Source organism: Neovison vison, chromosome 3, assembly GCF_020171115.1.
Source record: "Neovison vison isolate M4711 chromosome 3, ASM_NN_V1, whole genome shotgun sequence".
Classification (NCBI taxonomy): Eukaryota; Metazoa; Chordata; class Mammalia; order Carnivora; family Mustelidae; genus Neogale; species Neogale vison.
This window is the reverse complement of record NC_058093.1, coordinates 116462501-116468841: the sequence shown is the minus strand read 5'-3', so window position 1 is coordinate 116468841 and position 6341 is coordinate 116462501. Positions and strand designations below refer to the sequence as shown.

The 6341-nt window shown below is 38.7% G+C and overlaps 1 pseudogene; it reads left to right on the top strand.

Annotated features, from left to right (window-relative positions):
- The first annotated feature begins 3396 nt into the window (after positions 1-3396).
- Positions 3397-4034, top strand: LOC122903551 (annotated as a pseudogene).
- Positions 4035-6341: the final 2307 nt, after the last annotated feature.

Below are 6341 nucleotides of genomic sequence, written 5' to 3'. Positions count from 1 at the left end.
GGTGTCTAAAACATTTGACAGACCACTCAAGTACTGAAGAGGGTTACAAAGTAATAAGGTGAATGAAAGTTAGTGCTGGGAATTCACAAAGCCATTAAGGTAACACTGAAAAGAAATTCAGGGAGCTGCATATGTTACTGATCAGCAACCTACTCAAACAGCATTATTTGAGAATATCATATGTACAGGACACCCTGGTGAACACTACGAAGTTATAAAATGGCATTCCCATATTCATGGCTACAGTCTAGATGGGGATACAACAGAATACATGTGACAATTTGAATCCAATGTAGTGGAAAATTGTGTATCAATGACCAATAAATTTTATTTAGAGCAAAGATTTTTATCTTTAAAATTATTCGTGAAGATTCTGAAGTATGTTGTAAAGCCAGTATTAGGTAGCTTTTACAGAAATAGATTCAAATGGTGCAGACACTTACTGGGTAAGGAATCTCACATGCGAGCATGAGAAAACTTTAATTAGTGGATTAAGGAAAATAGGGGAAGGGCCAGAAAGAAAGTAAGAGGTATGTCTGAGTTGGTAATAAGGAGTCACTGAAACCTTTGGAGGTTGTCACAGAGCTGAACTGTGTCCCCACCAAATTCATACACTGAAGCTATAACCCCAGTATTTCATAATACTTGGAGCTAGGGACATTAAAGAAGAAGTTAAAATGAGGTCATTAGAGTGAGGCTCAATCCAGTTTTAATCCAGAAGAGAAAATCAGACACACAAAAAAAGTGACACTGGGGAGCACATGTACAGAAAGATGACCATGTAAAGAGGCAGCAAGAGGGTGACCATCCACAAACCTGGGAGAGAGACCTCAGAGGAGACCAACTTTTCAGCACTTTGACCTTGGACTCCAGCTCCAGAAATGTGAGAAAATAAATGTCTGTGGTTTAAGACACCCAGATTATAGTTACCTTACCACCGCAACCCTAGCAAACTAATACAGAGATAAAGAGTCTATTACATGAAAACTCTTTGGAGAATTTGAGTTTGTTTGTTTGTTTCTACACTGTTAGAAAGCAACACTTGGAGAAAAGGATGAAGTCATTTATTTTTCCTTGTTCAAAATGATCTTGGTCTTTTTCTTGATCTTGGTCTTTTTCTTGATCTCTCTCTTGTGACACCCTCAACTCCTGGTAACACTGATACCACTCTTCTTGGCAAGTAAGTCTAATACTGTTATTTTTATAATCCACATATTCAAGGAAAATAACTGTCTGGGTTCAGAGGAATGGGTAGTCCTTTGACCTGTAGAGTAATAAAATCTGTGCCTCCATGAGCAAATGACAGTGGGGCTTCACTTACAAATTTACTTTGTTTAGAACTCTATTTTATAATAGCCTGGTAATTTTGGGAAACTCTGCCTGGTATGAACTATTTTGATAGTCCTCTTAAATCTTTACTTCTCTTAGATAATTGTATTATGCAAGGAGAAATGCTTTAAAAAATTATTCAGCCACTTCATTAGTGTTATGGAGATGTAACATTTAGCAGGGTTTTTTTCTTTCTTTTTCTTAATTCATTGCTTTTTGTTTGTTTGGTGCATTTGAATGACTCAGAGAAGCCTATCACAGTGTTTTATTTTTTTATTTTTTAAAGATTTTATTTATTTATTTGAGAGAGAGAGACAGTGAGAGAGAGCACGAGCGAGGAGAAGGTCAGAGAGCGAAGCAGACTCCCCATGGAGCTGGGAGCCTGATGCGGGACTCGATCCCGGGACTCCAGGATCACGCCCTGAGCCGAAGGCAGTCGTCCAACCAACTGAGCCACCCAGGCGTCCCCACAGTGTTTTATTTATTTAAAAAAGAATTTTAATATCTTCCACCTTCCCAAGAGTGCCTCCAAGAGGTATGACCCGTGTTTCAACAGTCCTTCCACTTCCATTGCCAGAGCTCTGTGATGCTGAGGCATTTCACTTCTCTGGGGATTGGTATTCTTACCGAAGATGGCTGCAAGCAATCCTTTGTCCGCTAACTTCCAAAGTTCTCAGACAACAAGAACCTAAATTTTTCAGTGCCAATTTTTAAAATGGAAATTTGATCATGTCACTTTTCACTTAAAACCCTGGGTTTTCTCTTCATGGCTTCTAGAATCAATTCCACAGTTATTTATATGTGTGATGAGACCCTAAGTAAGTCAGTCTCTGTGTAATAATCCAACAACATCCCAATTCCCTCCATCAGTGCCTATATCCTACATATAACAAACTTCATGTCTATGTTCTATTAACTAGAGACTCCTTTTATGTTCTAGAATAAACCATGTTCTTTCATCGATAGACCTACGTATATACCATCTCATTGGCCTGAGTACCCTAACAGATCCCCTTCACCTACTTGGCCTTGCCAACTTGAATTCATGCTCCCTCCCTCTCTCAGCTTAGAGTTTGCTGCCTTTATAAACCATGCCAGGCTGAGAGGCTAATCTGCAATTTTTATTACATCCTTTAACCAAACCATTCCAAAACAAGGTCAGTCTCCCATGAACTAGAGAAAGTAACAAATTTCAAAAGCTCTCTCTAGTCTTTTTTAAAGATACACAAAGGCCCAGAAAATCAGAAACCTGAAATTGATCACTGATGAAAGCAACATTATCCTTTTTCCACATGTCCCAATTTTCCCTGACATGTTATAGCAGCAAACAGAATTCAAAGATTATAAATGTTGTTTTCATTATACTGAAAACTCATTTAAGGGTTACAGTTAATACAAAGAATTAAACTCTATAAAACAATATATTTGTAGAATGTTAGCTTCATTATAATATAAATCATGGCCAATGACATTAATAAAATATAAACTATGTTAAATATAATCTGATCTATAAACTAGCATGGCCCATCTAATACACTGTCCTGAATTTAATACTCCAGAAAATATCCAATACAATTACACTTGGTACAGCTTTTTCTCACTACACCTCGAAATTACATATCTATGTACATGTGTATTTAATATTCTTGAGCTATCAGTACACTATTTTTTCAATGAGAATATGTAGTTTCATATATGAAGTATAAAAATTGAAGGTGGAAAACTAGAAATAACAAAATGTAGCTCAACAATTCAGATCCTTAAGACTGACACTTTTTTGACTTTTCTATTAACACAATATCAAACTGACCACCTCTCCTTCAAAGAAATTAGTTATTGACAGTAAAATGAAGCACAGCTTATAAAACAGATAGCAAAGATTAGAGGTGCCTGTTTTACTGACTCTACAGCTTTCCAGTAACTCAAGGCTTGAGGGGGAAGAAATCAAAATAATCTAAAATGACATTAATAAATCTAAAATAATCTTAAATGACATTAATCTCTCTGCCTGTGGACATGTCCCAGTAAGCATGCCTCCTCCTGCCGCCATCATGCCTAAGTGAGCCTGAACAGCTTCAGAAGCTCTCCATGGGAGGTCTGAGCTTTAAAACAACTGATGAGTTTGAGGAGCCATTTTAAGCAATGGGAATGCTCACAGACTGTGTGGTAATGAGAGATCCAAATACCAAGCCTCCCCAAGGCTTTGGGTTTGTCATGTATGCCACTGTGGAGGAGGTAGGTGAAGCCATGAATGCGAGGCCACACATGGTGGGTGGAAGAGTTGTGGAACCAAAGAGGACTGGTTCAAGAGAAGCTTCTCGAAGACCTGGTGCCCACTGAACTGTGAAAACGACTTTTTTTTGGTGGCATTAAAGAAGACACTGAAGAATATCATCTAAGAGACCATTTTGAACAGTATGGGAAAGCTGAAGTGATTGAAATCAAGACCAACCAAGCCAGTGGCAAGAAGACAGAGTTTTCTTGTGTAACATATGATGACCATGACTACATAGATATGACTGTCATTCAAGAATACCATACTGTGACTGGTCACAATGGTAAAGTAAGAAAAGTCTGCCTAAGCAAGACACAGTGCTGCACCCAGCCAGAAAGGTCAAAGTGGTTCTGGAAACCTTGGAGGCAGTCATGGAGGTGATTTTTGTGGGAATTACGACTTTGGTCATGGACGAAAGTTCAGTGGGTGAGGTGGCTTTGGTGGCAGTGGAGGTGGTGGTGGATATGGCAGCAGTGGGATGGCTGTAATGAATTTGGTAATGATGTGAATGATTTTAGAGATGGTAGAAGCTACAATGATTTTGGCGATCATAACAATCAATCTTCAAATTTTGGACCCTTGAAAGGAGGACATCTTAGAGGCAGACGCCCTGGCCTCTGTGGTGGTGGAGGCCAATACTTTGCCAAACCATAAAACCGAGGTGGCTGTGCTGGTTCCAGCAACAGCAGTAGCTACGGCAGTGGCAGACGGTTTTCGTGACTGCCAAGAAACAAAGCTTAGCAGGAGAGGAAAACTAGACAAGTGACATGGAAGCTACAGGTCACAAGAGATTTGTGAATTCAGCCAAGCACAGTGGTGGCAGGGCCTGGCTGCCACAAAGAAAACATGTTTTGGACAATGCTCATGTGCCTGGACAAAAACTTGAGAATGATATTTCTGACTAAATATAGAACAGATTATCTTAGTTTCTATTCTGCTTAACGTGTAAAGCATTTCAACAAAGGGTTTCAGTGTAGATTTTACCACACAGGGTACTGACTGCTAAATATAATAATCTGATCATGGTGCTGAATAAAGTCTAAAAATTTTTTTAAAAATGAAATGACATTAAAACGTGAGGCTTTGTGTTGATTTCCCTTTTGGCAACACAAGAACCAGTTAATTGGAGAAGCATTATTATATCAGCAAGGAGAGAATATTTTCACAGAACCATGGAAATTTGTGTCCAAAAGGGACCTCAAACACCATAAGGACCCACTTCTATTATTCATATGTAAAGACAGGCACACAAATAGCTGACTTGTCCTGGATTAGATAAGCATTTACTGGGAGCTCACATCCTCATAGCCTAGGTCAATACCATTTCTGTCATGACACAGAGACATCCTAACTGACAGATCATCATATGATCTTGCTCTTTAGTTCACAAAACTCTTCTGGACTCTTCATAAAATGGGAAATGAGTAAGTGAACTGGCTTAACTGAAAAGATATTATGATTTCCTCATATATCACTCCTATAACTCACTTTATATTTCTCTCCTATTCATTTGGAGGAGAAAAAAATATTTTTAAAGATTTTATTTATTTATTTATTATTTGGAAAGAGAGAAAGAGAGAGACAGAGGGTGAGAGAGAGAGAAAGAGAACCCCAAGCAGACTCTGTGCCGAACTTGGAACCTGATGTGGGACTCGATCTCACGACCCATGATCATGACCTGAGTCAAAATCAAGAGTCAAACGCTAAAGTAACTGAACCACCCAGGCACCCCAGGAGGAGAAAAAAATAAATATTTTCTTTTTGGTCTCAGTTTAATAAAAAGAACATTGGACTAGTTATTTATAGATTAAAAATTATGACAAAGGTTTATTATTTCTATAATAATAAATAATTATTTATTACACACATACAATGAAATGCACTACACACATTTCATTGCATCTTTAAGGTTTGGATGTTGCTATCTGAGATACGTAGATTTGGAAACTGTGGTTTAGAGAGGCTAGCTGATGAAGCTCATGAAGTTATTAGGATGAGGATACAAGTCTCAGCTTCAAACCTGTCTGACTTCAAACCTGTTTGCTACCTCATACACCACTTCAAAATCTCTTTTTTCTGGATGCCAGCATTTTTACTGAAAATTTTTTTTAAGATTTTTTATTTTTTTATTTTTTTATTTGACAGGGAGAGACAGTGAGAGAGGGGATCCAAGCAGGGAGAGCGGGAGAGCAAGAAGGAGGCTTCCCAGTGGGCAGGGAGCACAATGTGAAGCCTGATCCCATGGTCCTGTGATCATGACCTCAGCCGAAGGCAAACACTTAATGACTGAGCCACCCAGGTGCCCCTGTCTTGAATGTCCTTACAGCACTTTGAATACACCCTCTGTTGGCTTTCAGGAGCCAGAATGATCTCAGAACATGATCGTGGAAACTGCTATGCTGAGCACATCATCTGTGCCCCATAGCCGGGTCTTCATAGACAGGATTCAGTAGGAAACTTAGACAGAAGCATGGAGAGGTCCATGGTATTAATCATTCATTATCCCACTTCTGTATAGTCATGCTTTGGAAGACTCTGGATTAGTAAATATTTTCTGAATATTGCATGCTAATAAAAAATAACAGCATTGAGAAGTCACATATTAGATAAATGCTGATTTCCACTCTGAGTTCTAAAATAATCTCATATCTTCATGTGCTGTGTAAAATGCACAGACATCAGCTCTCCTGAGCAACTTTCCTTTCCCCCTACTCTTCTTTTCCTTCCAACACCACAA